This window comes from Oncorhynchus gorbuscha, linkage group LG02, assembly GCF_021184085.1.
Source record: "Oncorhynchus gorbuscha isolate QuinsamMale2020 ecotype Even-year linkage group LG02, OgorEven_v1.0, whole genome shotgun sequence".
In the NCBI taxonomy this organism is placed as follows: domain Eukaryota; kingdom Metazoa; phylum Chordata; class Actinopteri; order Salmoniformes; family Salmonidae; genus Oncorhynchus; species Oncorhynchus gorbuscha.
The window spans coordinates 15,787,015-15,804,761 of record NC_060174.1 but is presented as its reverse complement, the minus strand read 5'-3'; the positions used below and the strand labels follow the sequence as shown (position 1 = coordinate 15,804,761).

At 45.8% G+C, this 17,747-nt stretch overlaps 1 pseudogene; it reads right to left on the bottom strand.

Annotated features, from left to right (window-relative positions):
• Positions 1 to 8,058: 8,058 nt before the first annotated feature.
• On the bottom strand, positions 8,059 to 17,071 carry LOC123995712 (annotated as a pseudogene).
• Positions 17,072 to 17,747: the final 676 nt, after the last annotated feature.

Here is a 17,747-nt window from a genome sequence, read left to right as displayed (position 1 = left end):
CGTCTGGAGGGTTGTTAACACAGTGTCCAAAGAAGGGCCAGAAGTATACAGAATGGTGTCATCTGCGTAGAGGTGGATCAGAGACTCACCAGCAGCAAGAGCGACATCATTGATGTATACAGAGAAGAGAGTTGGTCCAAGAATTGAACCCTGTGGCACCCCCATAGAGACTGCCAGAGGCCCGGACAACAGGCCCTCCGATCTGACACACTGAACTCTATCAGAGAAGTAGTTGGTGAACCAGGCGAGGGAATCATTTGAGAAACCAAGGCTATCGAGTCTGCCGATGAGGATGGGGTGATTGACAGAGTCGAAAGCCTTGGACAGGTCAATGAATACGGCTGCACAGTATTGTTTCTTATCGATGGCGGTTAAGCTATCGTTTAGGACCTTGAGCGTGGCTGTGGTGCACCCATGACCAGCTCTGAAATTAGATTGCATAGCGGAGAAGATATGGTGGGATTCGAAATGGTCGGTAATCTGTTAGTTGACTTGGCTTTCGAAGACCTTAGAAAGGCAGGGTAGAATATAGGTCTGTAGCAATTTGGGTCAAGAGTGTCCCCCCTTTTGAAGAGGGGGATGACCGCGGCAGCTTTCCAATCTTTGGGAACCTCGGACGACAAGAAAGAGAGGTTGAACAGGCTAGTAATAGGGGTTGCAACAATTTCGGCAGATAATTTTAGAAAGAGAGGGTCCAGATTGTCTAGCCCAGCTGATTTGTAGGGATCCAGATTTTGCAGCCCTTTCAGAACATCAGCTGACTGGATTTGGGTGAAGGAGAAATGGGGAAGGCTTGGGCGAGTTGCTGTGGGTGGTGCAGTGCTGTTGACCGGGGTAGGGGTAGCCAGGTGGAAAGCTTGGCCAGCCGTAGAAAAATGCTTATTGAAATGTTCAATTATAGTGGATTTATCGGTGGTGACAGTGTTTCCTATCCTCAGTGCAGTGTGCAGCTGGGTGGAGGTATTGATATTCTCTATTCTCCATTACAGTGTCCCAGAACTTTTTTGAGTTTGTGTTGCAGGAAGCAAATTTCTGCTTGAAAAAGCTACCCTTGGCTTTTCTAACTGCCTGTGTATATTAGTTTCTAATGAGTGTGCATAGAGACAGTGCAAAAGGCTGGTCATGGCTCACATCAACACAATTATCCCAGAAACCCTAGACCCACTCCAATTTGCATACTGCCCCAAAAGATCCACAGATGATGCAATCTCTATTAAACTCAACACTTTTCATTGACTACAGCTCAGCATTCAACACCATAGTGCCCTCAAAGCTCATCAATAAGCTACGGACGCTGGGACTAAACACCTCCCTCTGCAATTGTATCCTGGACTTCCTGACGGGCTGCCCCCAGGTGGTAAGGGTAGGTAACAACACATCCGCCACGCTGATCCTCAACACAGGGGCCCCTCAGGGTTGCGTGCTCAGTCCCCTCCTGTACTCCCTGTTCACTCATGACTGCATGGCCAGGCACGACTTCAACATCATCATTAAGTTTCCAGATGAGACAACAGTGGTAGGCCTGATCACCGAAAACGACAAGACAACCTATAGGGAGGAAGTCAGAGACCTGGTCGTGTGGTGCCAGGACAACAAACTCTCCCTCAATGTGATCGAGACAAAGGAGATGATTGTGGACTATAGGAAAATGAGGACCGAGCGCGCTCCCATTCTCATCGACGGGGCTACAGTGGAGCAGGTTGAGAGCTTCAAGTTCCTTGGTGTCCACATCACCAACAAACTTTCATGGTCCAAGCACACCAAGACAGTTGTGAAGAGCACAACAAAACCTATTCCCCCTCAGGAGACTGAAAAGATTTGGCATGGGTCCTCAGATCCTCAAAAGGTTCTACGGCTGCACCATCGAGAGCATCCTGACTGTTTGCATCACTGCCTGGTATGGCAACTGCTCGGCCTCTGACCGCAGGGCACTACAGAGGGTAGTGCGAACAGCTCAGTACATCACTGGGGCCAAGCTTCCTGCCATCCAGGATCTCTATACCAGGCGGTGTCAGAGGAAGGCCCTAAAAATTGTCAAAGACTCCAGCCACCAAAGTCATAGACTGTTCTCTCTGCTACCGCAAAGCAAGCAGTACCGGAGAGCCAAGTCTAGTTCCAAAGGGCTTCTAAACAGCTTCTATCCAAGCCATATGACTCCTGAACACCTAATCAAATGGCTACCCAGACTATTTGCACTGCCCCTCCCCCTCTTTTACACCGCTGCTACACTGTTGTTATCATCTATGCATAATCAGTTTAATAACTCTACCTACATGTACATATTACCTCAACTAACCGGTTCCCCCGAACATTGACTCTGTACCGGTACCCCCCCTGTATATAGTCTCGCTATTGTTATTTTACTGCTGCTATTTAATTGTTACTTTTATTTATTTTATCTATATTTCTTTAAACTGCATTGTTGGTTAGGGGCTCGTGAGTAAGCATTTCACTGTAAGGTCTACACTTGTTGTATTTGGCGCATGTGACTAATACCATTTGATTTGATATTCTCAAAAGCAGTGTGCGGGTTCCTTCTTTTTTCCTCGTCTTATTCAACTGTTACCATGCACCTGCAAAAAAGATAGCTCAGATGTGCGAGTGCCTTTTGAATTTTGAAATTAAGTATATACTAAGGACTCATGCATGTTTTTTACATTTGTTTTTATTTAACCTTTATTTAACTAATGCATGTGCGTGTATCTATCTATATGTGAGCAGTAGGGGACATGATTGCAACCCCCAAAAAATCCTGCCTGCAACTTGGTTTCCATCCGCTGAGATTTATATATACACAATATATACACTAGATGTCTGACAGGGGGAGCTGTTTTGAAGCCACCCCGCCATCATCGTGGCACTCCCGCGCCATCATCGTGGCACTCCCGCGCCATCATCGTGGCACTCCCCGCTCCATCATCGTGGCACTCCCCCGCCATTGTAAAAACCTATTTTGGAAGCTATAGAAAGGAATTTACTAAAGTCTACATTTGATATTGCCACATTTATTATATTAGACACCTTTATGCATACTTTTAAATTATATTATGTGAGCTAAACATTTAAAAAAATTACATGTAAAAATAAATAAAAATTTTCCTGAAAGTATAATTTTTGGAAAGCACTAATGTTTCTGTCCACACTACAACAACAAAAAATACTTAACTACATGTAATTTATTCCTTGAAACATTTACAATGAAATACTATAGAATTCCATTCATTCTTATGGAGGACTGCTTCAAAGCCTCTCCATGGCCAAAATATTGCTTCAGCTATACAGGGTTATATATACACACATCATTGAGTGGCAAGGAGTGAAATGTTAGCTAAAGAGACTGGTACTCAGACTAGGGGGACATCGAATATATGATTAAATTCTAATGATTTAAAGGTGGGGTGGCCTAGTAATTTTGATTATGTCATGTCTATTATGCCACCAAAAAGCACTTTAAAATGAAAAGTGATTTTTTTTAAACAATTCAATGACCTAGCTGCCACCATTGAAAAGAGCTGGATACATCATGACGCCACACCCTCTTCCACATAGTTGTAGTAGAAAGGCAACAAGTACATTTTGCGCACAGACAAAGAGCACAGTGGTTTGGTAAGAGCCTCTGTTTCAGTGGTCCCATACAAAAGTATACATTACAAACAATGAGCACAATGAAGAGTCAAATAGAGGCATTCAAAACAATCTGTAAACAAATGTATGGAAGCATTTAAAAATATCTTACTAAGAACACAACCAAACTGACAAATCCCAATGGATTCGAAAATACATTTCACTTGTCATTTTGAGTTTCCTTTGCATTAGTTCCCGTGGTCCTTTAGTTTCGGCAGCTGTCTAAGTCTACTCGGGTTCAAGAAATTTCCCATCGACCCCTTTGTTGAGGACACTCTCTTTGTATTTCACCTAAAGATGGCAGCCGTCTTGCACAATTCTCCTTGTCCGAATGTTGTTTGGGGCCGCATGCCAAAAGCTGCATTTTAGGACAAGTGCCTGAGGAGCTGGCTTTGAGAGTCTGCGTGTTGCCCCTGCGGGTGGACAGGTTTGGAATGTGGGAACTCATTGGTCACTGAGTTCCCTGAATTCCTATCGGACCTTGTAGTCATTGCAGATAATATTCTAATCTTTGGTGACTTCAATATTCACATGGAAAAGTCCACAGACACACTCCAAAAGGCTTTCGGAGCCATCATCGACTCAGTGGGTTTTGTCCAACATGTCTCTGGACCCACTCACTGTCACAGTCATACGCTGGACCTAGTTTTGTCCCATGGAATAAATGTTGTGGATCTTAATGTTTTTCCTCATAATCCTGGACTATCGGACCACCATTTTATTACGTTTGCAATTGCAACAAATAATCTGCTCAGACCCCAACCAAGGAACATCAAAAGTCGTGCTATAAATTCACAGACAACACAAAGATTCCTTGATGCCCTTCCAGACTCCCTCTGCCTACCCAAGGACGCCAGAGAAATGGCGGAAATGGCGCCACACCAAACTGGAAGTCTTCCGACTAGCTTGGAAGGACGGTACCGTGCAGTACCGAAGAGCCCTTACTGCTGCTCGATCATCCTATTTTTCTAACTTAATTGAGGAAAATAAGAACAATCCGAAATTCCTTTTTGATACTGTGGCAAAGCTAACTAAAAAGCAGCATTCCCCAAGAGAGGATGACTTTCACTTTAGCAGTGATAAATTCATGAACTTCTTTGAGGAAAATATTATGATTATTAGAAAGCAAATTACGAACTCCTCTTTAAACCTGCGTATTCCTCCAAACCTCAGTTGTCCTGAGTCTGCACAACTCTGCCAGGACCTAGGATCAAGAGAGACGCTCAAGTGTTTTAGTACTACATCTCTTGACACAATGATGAAAATAATCATGGCCTCTAAACCTTCAAGCTGTATACTGGACCCTATTCCAACTAAACTACTGAAAGAGCTGCTTCCTGTGCTTGGCCCTCCTATGTTGAACATAATAAACGGCTCTCTATCCACTGGATGTGTACCAAACTCACTAAAAGTGGCAGTAATAAAGCCTCTTGAAAAAGCCAAACCTTGACCCAGAAAATATAAAAAACTATCGGCCTATATCGAATCTTCCATTCCTTTCAAAAATTTTAGAAAAGGCTGTTGCGCAGCAACTCACTGCCTTCCTGAAGACAAACAATGTATACGAAATGCTTCAGTCTGGTTTTAGACCCCATCATAGCACTGAGACGGCACTTGTGAAGGTGGTAAATGACATTTTAATGGCATCGGACCGAGGCTCTGCATCGGTCCTCGTGCTCCTAGACCTTAGTGCTGCTTTTGATACCATCGATCACCACATTCTTTTGGAGAGATTGGAAACCCAAATTGGTCTACACCAGGGGTGTCAAACTCATTTCGCATCGTGGGCCACATACGGCCTAGGGAGATGTCAAGTGGGCTGGACCATTAAAATTATACCATACTCTGCTATAAATAACCAAAATATCATGTCTTTCCTTTGTTTTGGTGTAAAGAAGCACAAGAACATTAGGAAAATATTGAAATTTAATGAACTATCCTTTTACGAAACATTTCATGAAACACCTCATATTTCCTTAGACAAATGTGCAATTTACTTTTATCATTCACAAATATGCATTGCAACTGATCCCACTGATTGTACAAAGGCACAAAACTTTAATTGGCACTGAAAAATATAGTAATGCACTTTAAGATTAAATGAGACTTTTAAAGAAAGGAATTTTTAAACCACTTACACATACGCGCATCTCTGTAAATAAATAGGACGTGGTCCATTTTTCTTAAATTCTACACTCCTTATCTACTTTTCTCCGTTTGGATAACGACATTTTGGCTAATGAGGGTGTAGCGGAGAGGTAGAGACCAAGGTATTAACAACGTCGTAACAAGCAGCAGATGGCGCATTGATACCGTCTGCTGTTTTCAGTCTGTCTCAGTGATGCGGCTTGTCTTCTACTCTGATGGAAAGAGTGCGCCCCATAGCGGATAATCCATGAATTGCAGCGAATTAAAAATATTAATTCCATGTCTTTTATGCATTTTTTCCACTTTCAAATTATCCTGCGGGCCTGATCGAACCTCCTTGGGGGCCGGTTCCGGCCCGCGGGCCGGATGTTTGACACCCCTGGTCTACACGGACATGATCTGGCCTGGTTTAGATCTTATCTGTCGGAAAGATATCAGTTTGTCTCTGTGAATGGTTTGTCCTCTGATAAATCAACTGTAAATTTCGGTGTTCCTCAAGGTTCTGTTTTAGGACCACTATTGTTTTCACTATATATTTTACCTCTTGGGGATGTAAACATAATGTAAACTTTCACTGCTATGCGGATGACACACAGCTGTACATTTCAATGAAACATGGTGAAGCCCCAAAATTGCCCTCGCTAGAAGCATGTGTTTCAGACATAAGGAAGTGGATGGCTGCAAACTTTCTACTATTAAACTCAGACAAAACAGAGATGCTTGTTCTAGGTCCCAAGAAACAAAGAGATCTGTTGAATCTGACAATTAATCTTAATGGTTGTACAGTCGTCTCAAATAAAACTGAAGGACCTCGGCGTTACTCTGGACCCTGATCTCTCTTTTGAAGAACATATCAAGACCATTTCGAGGATAGCTTTTTTCCATCTACGTAACATTGCAAAAATCAGAAACTTTGTCCAAAAATGATGCAGAAAAATTAATCCATGCTTTTGTCACTTCTAGGTTAGACTACTGCAATGCTCTATTTTCCGGCTACCCGGATAAAGCACTAAATAAACTTCAGTTAGTGCTAAATACAGCTGCTAGAATCCTGACTAGAACCAAAAAATTGGATCGTATTACTCCCGTGCTAGCCTCTCTACACTGGCTTCCTGTCAAAGCAAGGGCTGATTTCAAGGTTTTACTGCTAACCTACAAAGCATTACATGGGCTTGCTCCTACCTACCTCTCTGATTTGGTCCTGCCGTACATACCTACACGTACGCTACGGTCACAAGACGCAGGCCTCCTAATTGTCCCTAGAATTTCTAAGCAAACAGCTGGAGGCAGGGCTTTCTCCTATAGAGCTCCATTTTTATGGAACGGTCTGCCTACCCATGTCAGAGACGCAAACTCTGTCTCAACCTTTAAGTCTTTACTGAAGACTCATCTCTTCAGTGGGTCATATGATTGAGTGTAGTCTGGCCCAGGAGTGGGAAGGTGAACGGAAAGGCTCTGGAGCAACGAACCGCCCTTGCCGTCTCTGCCTGGCCGGTTCCCCTCTTTCCACTGGGATTCTCTGCCTCTAACCCTGTTACGGGGGCTGAGTCACTGGCTTGCTGGGGCTCTCTCATGCCGTCCCTGGGGGGGGTGCATCACCTGGGTGGGTTGATTCACTGTTGTGGTCAGCCTGTCTGGGTTGGCGCCCCCCCCTTGGGTTGTGCCGTGGCGGAGATCTTTGTGGGCTATACTCGGCCTTGTCTCAGGATGGTAAGTTGGTGGTTGAAGATATCCCTCTAGTGGTGTGGGGGCTGTGCTTTGGCAAAGTGGGTGGGGTTATATCCTTCCTGTTTGGCCCTGTCCGGGGGTGTCCTCGGATGGGGCCACAGTGTCTCCTGACCCCTCCTGTCTCAGCCTCCAGTATTTATGATGCAGTAGTTTATGTGTCGGGAGGCTAGGGTCAGTTTGTTATATCTGGAGTACTTCTCCTGTCCTATTCGGTGTCCTGTGTGAATCTAAGTGTGCGTTCTCTAATTCTCTCCTTCTCTCTTTCTTTCTCTCTCTCGGAGGACCTGAGCCCTAGGACCGTGCCCCAGGACTACCTGACATGATGACTCCTTGCTGTCCCCAGTCCACCTGACTGTGCTGCTGCTCCAGTTTCAACTGTTCTGCCTTATTATTATTCGACCATGCTGGTCATTTATGAACATTTGTACATCTTGGTCATGTTCTGTTATAATCTCTACCCGGCACAGCCAGAAGAGGACTGGCCACCCCACATAGCCTGGTTCCTCTCTAGGTTTCTTCCTAGGTTTTGACCTTTCTAGGGAGTTTTTCCTAGCCACCGTGCTTTTACACCTGCATTGTTTGCCGTTTGGGGTTTTAGGCTGGGTTTCTGTACAGCACTTTGAGAGATCAGCTGATGTACGAAGGGCTATATAAATAAATTTGATTTGATTTGATTGGTGATGTTTTTCAAAACCAAACCTTGGCGCTCCCTCTCTGTACGGTATATCCCATCTCCAACTGCTCCCCCTCGGCCCTGCCGTCCTCCTCACTCCTGCTCCCTTCCTCTATAAGCCCGTACCTTCTCATGTACTTGTTGGGGGCGAAGGACATGTTGTTGGGAGACAGGATACAACTGAGTTCCACAGTGCTCTTCTCCGCTCCAGGCTTCTCCGAGAGAGGTGTGCAGGGGCTGAACCTAGGGAGGGCCCTAGGGCCAGGGAGGGCTGTTGCCCCCTCCCACAGAAAGTCTAGAGAGCTGCTGGTTGCTGAGGTACCGGAGGGCGATGGCGTTGGCCTCCAGACTGAGGTCCACGCTGCCACTGGGGCCCTGCATGCTGGTTCCCGTGGACTCCAGGAAGGTCAGTCTGCTGATGACTGCCTCTGGGTTGATGCCGGCCAGGTACTGGGGAGAAGTTAACAGGAACACCTTCTGCATAAGTAATGTAACCTATATAATTACTCTTTAAGATGTGCTGTAGTGCATGCCAATTGAAGCATTTATTTTTCAAGTAGTTTTGGGATTTACATGAGAGAGAGAATAAGACTATTAGCAACAGTAATAGCATCTATGATCTACATACTGTAGGTACAAAGAAGCTGAAGTAAACATGACAATTCGATGTTCATACCTGGCACTCTCCATTGAGCTGCGTGTGACCTTGCCCCCCGAGTCGGCAGAGTCTACATCCACATGGACCGATAGCTGCTGCAGCTGGCACAGTGTGGCGTGGAGCACCTGATCCTTCCCTCCTGGCGGCTGCTCTCTGGGCTCCGGCCTACAGGAGCAGAGGGGAACAGGGCTAGGGTACGACTGCTGGGACTGACAGAGGGACAAGGTGTGTTTCTCCTGCCGTGGGTATGAGGTCCGCCTGTCCTGTTCCGCCTAGTCTTCGCCCTCCTCGTTCACTGTACCGTGGAGACGGCTGTTCACTTGGCCCTGTGGAGGAAAGAAGAATTTAATTCATTGATAAGCGCTTTTCATACATTTAGTGGAAAGTGACAAATAGTCAGGGATCAGGAGGGAGGTTGGTCACATAACGTTGTATATTAACCATTTCACTGCAATACTAGATTCTGTTGAAGCCTACCCAGTAATAAGTATACCAGGATAAAAGCTGGGGCAAATACATCACCACATGGGCTGTGCACACTCTTTTTGTTTCCTTTCCTTTCCTAGTTTTTCTCCATACATGGAGCAAATGAATTACCTATAAATAATATATATATATTTTTAAAAACAGCTTCTATGTCAAGGCCATCAGATTGTTAAAACAGCCACCACCTACAGACTTGATATCATTGTCCACTTTAATAAATGGAACACTTTAATGCCACTTTATGAATGTTTCCATATCTTGCATTCATCATCTCATTATGTATATAATGTATACTGTATCCTTCACTATCTATTGCATCTTAGCCGCTGTCACTCCTCATCCATATATTTTATATACTTATATATTCTTATCCCATTTCCTTTACTAGATTGTGTGTATGAAGTTGTTGTGGAATTTGTTAGATATTACCTGTTAGACACTGCTGCACTGTTGGATCTAGAAGCATAAGCATTTCACTACACACACAATAACATTGTTATTGTTTAAACAGCAGATTGCCCCTTTCAGAGTTCTAGGTGGCCAACTACGACATGACTTTCTTGCATGCACCCTTCCAGTCAATTCAAAATAATGATGGATCAGCCACCCTTTGGTGGAATGCAGCCAACCGTTCTCTTACCTCTGGTGCATTGACTGGTTGAAGGGTGTACCTTTCACATGTCCCTCACTACACCCACTCTCGTCTTCCGTGCCATTAATGTGCCTGCTGTGGGTGAGGCTGGCAATGCCAGATCTCCGACCAGAGGAGGACCTGCTACCATCGGTGGCACCAGGCCCCCATTCCGTGTGCCACTCTGGCTGTTGGCGCTCGTCCTCATCGCAAGCGGGGGCATCGATGGGGTTTCCCCAGAACAAACTGGCACCTACACATAAAGGAGAGATACATTAAGAGTTGAGTAGCTAAATGTCTAATCAGTTAGCAGTCATTCTAATCAAGAGTGACTTCGTGTTAGCAGGCATTCTAATTAAGAGTGACTTGCAGAGAGTGCAGTTTATAGTTCTATGCAGCAATCCTTTCTCCATGTAGTCAGGGAAATACTCTCAAATGAACCACGTGTGAGATCGCTGAAACCAGTGAGTCCAGTACCTGTTCCTACAGCGATGCTGACAATCCTCCTAGTGCATTTTCCTGGGGAGATCTGTGTCTGCATGGCTGCCTGCTCAGTGGATGGAGAGGAGCTGCTCCCCCCTTTTCCCTGAGATGCCAGTAGCTTCTGGATCTGAAATAATTGGTACATCAGGATTAGAAAGTCCAATGGTAAGAAAGGTTGAAAAGTCGTTCTCTAAAGCTGCAAGATTGGTACAGTGTCAACCACAAACGACACCGTAGAGAGCCTGACCTGTGACTGCAGTAAGATGAGCTGCCGGTCTTGGTCCACCAGGATTCTGTAGGTGTCAGAGGGCAGGAGGCCCATCCAGGGGGGGAGAGACTTTACCGACTGGGCCTGGCAACACTGGTTCTGACAGACAGGGGTCGGCCGCTCCAAGCAGGGCCCCTGGGCGGTGAAATGGTGTAAGTGTGGGCCCCATTGGGTGGCACAATGAGCTGTGGTGAGGGTGTGTTTGGTGGGAAGGGGAAATGTGAGAGGTGGGGGGAGGTTACCATCAAAGTTGGAACAGAAGTGTCTATCTAGTCTGTTGTGGGTGCATGAAGTTCCCTGCCAGTAGTTGGAGTTGTACAAGGGGGTAACATGGTCATGTGGGTGGAAAGAGCAGCATCCACAAGGCTGGTTCATGTTGTGGGTGCTGTGGAAGTGTTTGAGATGGACAGCAGGCTGTTGGTGAGTGGGCATGGGGGCTGAGGGGTAACCGGGACTCTGGTGTGGAGGGGCTCTGACGGGGGAGGCCCACTTGTGAGAGAGGGGACCTGGTGCTTGGTGGAACTGCCTGGCCTGGTGGACTGATCCGTTAGGAGAGGAGCTTGTCTTTGGAGAAGAGGAGGAAGAAGAGTCTTCCCGAACTGTGGTGGGGCTGATGTCCTGCCAGGGAAAGGGGGCCGGAGTGGTGGTGGCTGCTGCCCAGGGGTGAATAGGAATCCTCTGCTGCCCTTACCCAGAGTGTCCATGGCAGGTGTCAGGGGCCTTCTGATGGGTGGGGGGGGCCACGGAGTGTGGTGGGCCCCTGGTCTGGGTGTCTGGTTGCCCCAGGTTGGAGCTGGTGGGAGGGGGGGCAACTGCCTCTGGGCTGCAGAGCTGAGGGGGAAGGATGAGGGGGGGCCCATGGTCTTTCCATCAAGGAAGCTGCTGTCCATCACCATGGAGAGCTCCAGCACAGGACGGTGGACCCGCTTGGTCTGAAACAATATGGAGTATGTCTTTTAGAACAGAGTTCATATCAACAAATAGGTCAAATCAAATCAAATTTTACTTGTCACATACACATGGTTAGCAGATGTTAATGCGAGTGTAGCGAAATGCTTGTGCTTCTAGTTCCGACAATGCAGTAATAACCAACAAGTAACCTAACTAACAATTCCAAAACTACTGTCTTATACACAGTGTAAGGGAATAAAGAATATGTACATAAAGATGTGAATGAGTGATGGTACAGAGCAGCATAGGCAAGATACAGTAGATGGTATCGAGTACAGTATATACATATGAGATGAGTATGTAAACAAAGTGGCATAGTTAGTGGCTAGTGATACATGTATTACATAAGGATGCAGTCGATGATAGAGTACAGTATATACGTATGCATATGAGATGAATAATGTAGGGTATGTAACATTATATAAGGTAGCATTGTTTAAAGTGGCTAGTGATATATTTACATAATTTCCCATCAATTCCCATTATTAAAGTGGCTAGAGTTGGGTCAGTGTCAATGACAGTGTGTTGGCAGCAGCCACTCAATGTTAGTGGTGGCTGTTTAGCAGTCTGATGGCCTTGAGATAGAAGCTGTTTTTCCAGTCTCTCGGTCCCAGCTTTCATGTACCTGTACTGACCTCGCCTTCTGGATGATAGCGGGGTGAACAGGCAGTGGCTCGGGTGGTTGATGTCCTTGATGATCTTTATGGCCTTCCTGTAACATCGGGTGGTGTAGGTGTCCTGGAGGGCAGGTAGTTTGCCCCCGGTGATGCGTTGTGCAGACCTCACTACCCTCTGGAGAGCCTTACGGTTGTGGGCGGAGCAGTTGCCGTACCAGGCGGTGATAGAGCCCGCCAGGATGCTCTCGATTGTGCATCTGTAGAAGTTTGTGAGTGCTTTTGGTGACAAGCCAAATTTCTTGAGCCTCCTGAGGTTGAAGAGGCGCTGTTGCGCCTTCTTCACGATGCTGTCTGTGTGAGTGGACCAATTCAGTTTGTCTATGATGTGTATGCCGAGGAACTTAAAACTTGCTACCCTCTCCACTACTGTTCCATCGATGTGGATAGGGGGGTGTTCCCTCTGCTGTTTTCTGAAGTCCACAATCATCTCCTTAGTTTTGTTGACATTAAGTGTGAGGTTATTTTCCTGACACCACACTCCGAGGGCCCTCACCTCCTCCCTGTAGGCCGTCTCGTCGTTGTTGGTAATCAAGCCTACCACTGTTGTGTCGTCCGCAAACTTGATGATTGAGTTGGAGGCGTGCGTGGCCACGCAGTCGTGGGTGAACAGGGAGTACAGGAGAGGGCTCAGAACGCACCCTTGTGGGGCCCCAGTGTTGAGGATCAGCGGGGTGGAGATGTTGTTGCCTACCCTCACCACCTGGGGGCAGCCCGTCAGGAAGTCCAGTACCCAGTTGCACAGGGCGCGGTCGAGATCCAGGGTCTCGAGCTTGATGACGAGCTTGGAGGGTACTATGGTGTTGAATGCCGAGCTGTAGTCGATGAACAGCATTCTCACATAGGTATTCCTCTTGTCCAGATGGGTTAGGGCAGTGTGCAGTGTGGTTGAGATTGCATCGTCTGTGGACCTATTTGGGCGGTAAGAAAATTGGAGTGGGTCTAGGGTGTCAGGTAGGGTGGAGGTGATATGGTTCTTGACTAGTCTCTCAAAGCACTTCATGATGACGGAAGTGAGTGCTACGGGGCGGTAGTCGTTTAGCTCAGTTACCTAAGCTTTCTTGGGAACAGGAACAATGGTGGCCCTCTTGAAGCATGTGGGAACAGCAGACTGGTATAGGGATTGATTGAATATGTCCGTAAACACACCGGCCAGCTGGTCTGCGCATGCTCTGAGGGCGCGGCTGGGGATGCCTTCTGGGCCTGCAGCCTTGCGAGGGTTAACACGTTTAAATGTCTTACTCACCTCGGCTGCAGTGAAGGAGAGTCCGCATGTTTTCGTTGCAGGCCGTGTCAGTGGCACTGTATTGTCCTCAACGCGGGCAAAAAAGTTATTTAGTCTGCCTGGGAGCAAGACATCCTGGTCCGTGACTGGGCTGGAGGTGATACGAGTCAAAAGAGAGAGACAGAACTGACCTGGTGGGGGTTTGGGGAGGGCCTGGGGGAAGAGGTCATCGTCCTCTACTCCAGAGTCATGGTCGTAGACAGTCTGTTCTGAGATGCTGCCACTACTGCAGGGCTGACGGAGAAAAGACAGGCACTGTCGAGCCCACTGTCTTGATAAAGCCTTTTGTCATCCGTCTACCTCACTGAACTCCTATGAAGTCATACAATTCTGTAAGAGTATCTTTCTCATGAGTTCAGTTAGTATTCAAAAACATTTCTGACTAATGATTTTCTTGTGATCCAAACAGCCACTACTCAGAGTGAAATGGCCCTATTCACCTTGACCACCTATCCACTGCACTAGACTAAGTAAAACCATGTCAATACAGAAGTTTGAGAGAAGAGCTTGTGTATGTATACCTTGTGGAGGAGGCACGGGACACCAGTTCCCTGAAGAACTCAGCCTGTGTTTTGGCTCTAAGGACTGAGGTCAAACTGCAGAGTATGGCCCTCAGATTCCTCCACATTCTGTACAGACAAGGATCAAAAGATAAGTGTCATATATTCACATGAATTTACCACCATATCTGTTGTAATAGTGGGTAAAGGGCACTAGAGGCTTTTCATACTACTGAGCCGAGCCAAACTGTACTGAGATGGTTAACACATCCAACATAGATAGTTGTTGGAGGGGACAACCTGAAAGGAAAATGTTCAGGAATACCTGTGCCTACCTTGTAGAGGGTGAGTGACTCTGTGCTAGTGAGCAGTTGGAAGGTCATGTCCTGCTGCTGACCCATGCAGGGCTGGACCTGGTAGAACGCTGGCTCCCTGTGGGTCAGCGGGTACAACACCACCAGGAACGCACCGCCCTCTGACGTTACCCTGCAACACAGCAATGACAAACCAGGGGTATGTTCAATATCAGGCAAATGTTGTGGAACACAGAACGATACAAAAAGTCAGACACAGAGCTGCCTAAACACAAATCCAGACTACCCGAACAGCAAACACACCATGTCTCCTGTTACAATTATTTTGGTGCTTTTCCCAAACATTAACCCACCACCTTTATAAGATGCCTAGAATATGTAGTTTCTATACTAACACGTTATTTCCTTACTGATTTGTCCTTATCTTATGTTTATAAAAAAGTGTTTTTGAACATGTGACAATATCAACAACACATTCAGCATTGGAGCCAGGCCAACTGGGACATGACAGTCAGTGTGAACAGATGGGCATCCCCACTCACTTGTCCTGGAGAGAGGAGCTGAACAGGTACCTCAAACACCACACCTGGGGGTTGGAGATGTGGTAGACCCCACTCAGCAATCTGCTACAGATAAACAGTAACCACATCAAACTGTACACTCCTGCATTGGCTCACACACACACACAAACAGCTTGACTAAATGAACACAATAAGGACAAATCCTTTGTGGTTCAGATTATCTCTAATGAATGGAGGGGGATTTACACACATCCAAAATAATAACAAGCTGGACGAAAAATATGTCAATAAAGTAGATGGTGGGCATACTCACAGTCCCACCAGTGGTAGAGTGTAGGCCTTTGGGTCAGACTCCAGTAATAGGAGCAGTTTCCTGCTTTGATCCATTGTCAGAAAGCTGAACAGAAAAGAGAAGAAGTGAAACGGGGGCATCCATTTTCTGATAATACTGCAATAAGCTCTTAAAGTCTGCTCAAAGTCAAGTATTCTAACCTTAACGCACCCCATTATTGGCCTATGTCCTTACTCTCGTTTGTGGCTAGCGCTGCTGCGTAGCGGCTGGGTGAGGCTGGTCTGCCCGCTCAGGTACCTGGCCAAGGCTGTGGGGGTGATGAGCACGGGCCGAATGGGCACAGCGTCCAGTGTGTTACCAGGGGTGACGGCGGCCCAGCGCAGGCAGAAGCCCAGGCTGTCTGTTTGCTGGGAGCAGCCAAGGTGTGCTCGTAGGACCAGCAGCTTGGACAGGTCCAGGGACTCCCAGGTGCTGCAGCATCTGAACAGGTAGGGAGGGAGGGGTGAGAAGTTGTACAAACATGACATTTGCGATGAAAATGTAAAAAAAAATAAAAAAATAATCATAATTCTGCTTTACTTCAGTAAATGAAACACAAAGTGTTTTTCTCCCCAAAATACCTCAGGAAATTAGATAGGGCAAAAAGCTCTGTTTAGAATTAGCAAGCCCAAAAAAATGCTTTGACAATAGTCAGTTCAGTGATTAGCAACACCTGTTACTGACAGGTTGCAGTAACTGCCAAGCCTGGGGTGGAGGGAGTATGCTGCTTTTGTTACCCGGGCAACAGAAAGGGTGGGTTACTTCGATAGGCAGTTAGAGGGTGGGTTGAGTTTGACAAGCTGCAGTTTGGATTCATGTAAATTCCAGTATGGATAACAGCATTGTGTAAGAATATATTGTATAGTTATTGCCATTAAGCCTACATAACTTAACAAGCATTAATTTTATTCAAATATAACAAAGGACATTTACTTTAAGTGAAGACGTTTACACATTAATGTTACCTTGAAAGAGATGTGGAAGTCTTCTGCAGAGTGAACCATGGTGTCTGTGGCAGCGACCCCCTGGGTTCTAAATACGCACAGCATCAGGATGTTTCCGGGCATCAGGGCAGTGGGGACCTTTTCAGAGGAGCCAGGTTGCTCCCGGCCCAGGTCAAACCAGTTCAAAGTCACACCCTCTTCATCTTGGAAGAAGAGTGGAGAGAGAGAAGGGAGTTCACATTAATCAAGGGAAGGGACAGGGGGAATTTTCTAAATAAAAGCACTTAAGCTAAGAGTTGTCTTTTGAAAGCAAGCTGTAACATATGTACTCAATACATCATTATCATAATTATTTTCCATCTACAAATAGAGTGAGAAGTTCTCTTAAACTATGAATATTTCTGTGATAATGCCTATTGTAATCTCACCAGAATCCACAGCAATAGTCCCCAACAAGTAACAGCTGAACTGGGGCTTGTTATTCCCTCGGGAATGCCGGTGAGCCAAACGAAGAACTCTCCACCAGAAGTAGTCTGGGATTTCTGTTCAATAGAAAAGTTTTTTAAGCACAAGACAGCACATGATCTAATTACAATCACAGGGTGCATTTCAAAAGAATGTGGCTCCCTGTCTCCTTTCGTTCAACTGAACTGATTTGAGAGAATTAAGCAGTTTACACTGGCCAAGTATTTAAAATCAGTACAGACCAAGGGAAGGAGATGAGAAAGCCACCGTGGCCTACTGAGATGCATCCTAAGACACAGTCAAAAAGAAAACAGTAGACTACCTGTAATAGGATAGGTGGAGGCTAATCACATCCCCATTAGATGTGGGGTCCCTTATGGTTAACATCATCAAATACTAGTGTCAGACAAACTTCCCGTGGGAACTGTTAGTTATAGTTATTGTATTAAAATGATTAAAAAAACAATTACACATGTACCAGAGTTATATATATATATATATATAAACCCTGGTACAAGTGTAATATATATATATATATATATAAATAAATAAAAGGAAGAACGCAAGTACATACCTTGTTGTCATTTTCAGATTCTCTGGTTTGTAAACATTGGCCAGGACTGTCCTTTCAAATTCACTTGAATACTCATTTCTGTGGTGTGGACGGGAATGTGAAGTGGTTCCGTCAACAACTAGCTAACTTTTACATCTTATTAGTCAAAATATGTGTGTGCATGCCACAAGATGCAAATGTGCAAGTAATTCACTTACACTAAAAGACAAACTAGATGGCAAGGTGACGTTAGATACTTCACGTAAACTAGTTAGAAGACGTTGGCCATCTGGAAAGCCTAGAAAATGGCATAGCTAGCGAATCATTTCGGTTTGCGTGCCACGGAGTCGTATTGGCTGGCTGTAATGTTACTCGAGCAGTGGTTTCAAGACTTCTTCCGCAATATCAGAGCGGCCATATTCGCGGTAAATCCACGATGTATCAATCTAGTTTCGCTAATATTTATCTTCAATTGATAGCACACAAAAAAACGAAAGTCGTATGTAGTAA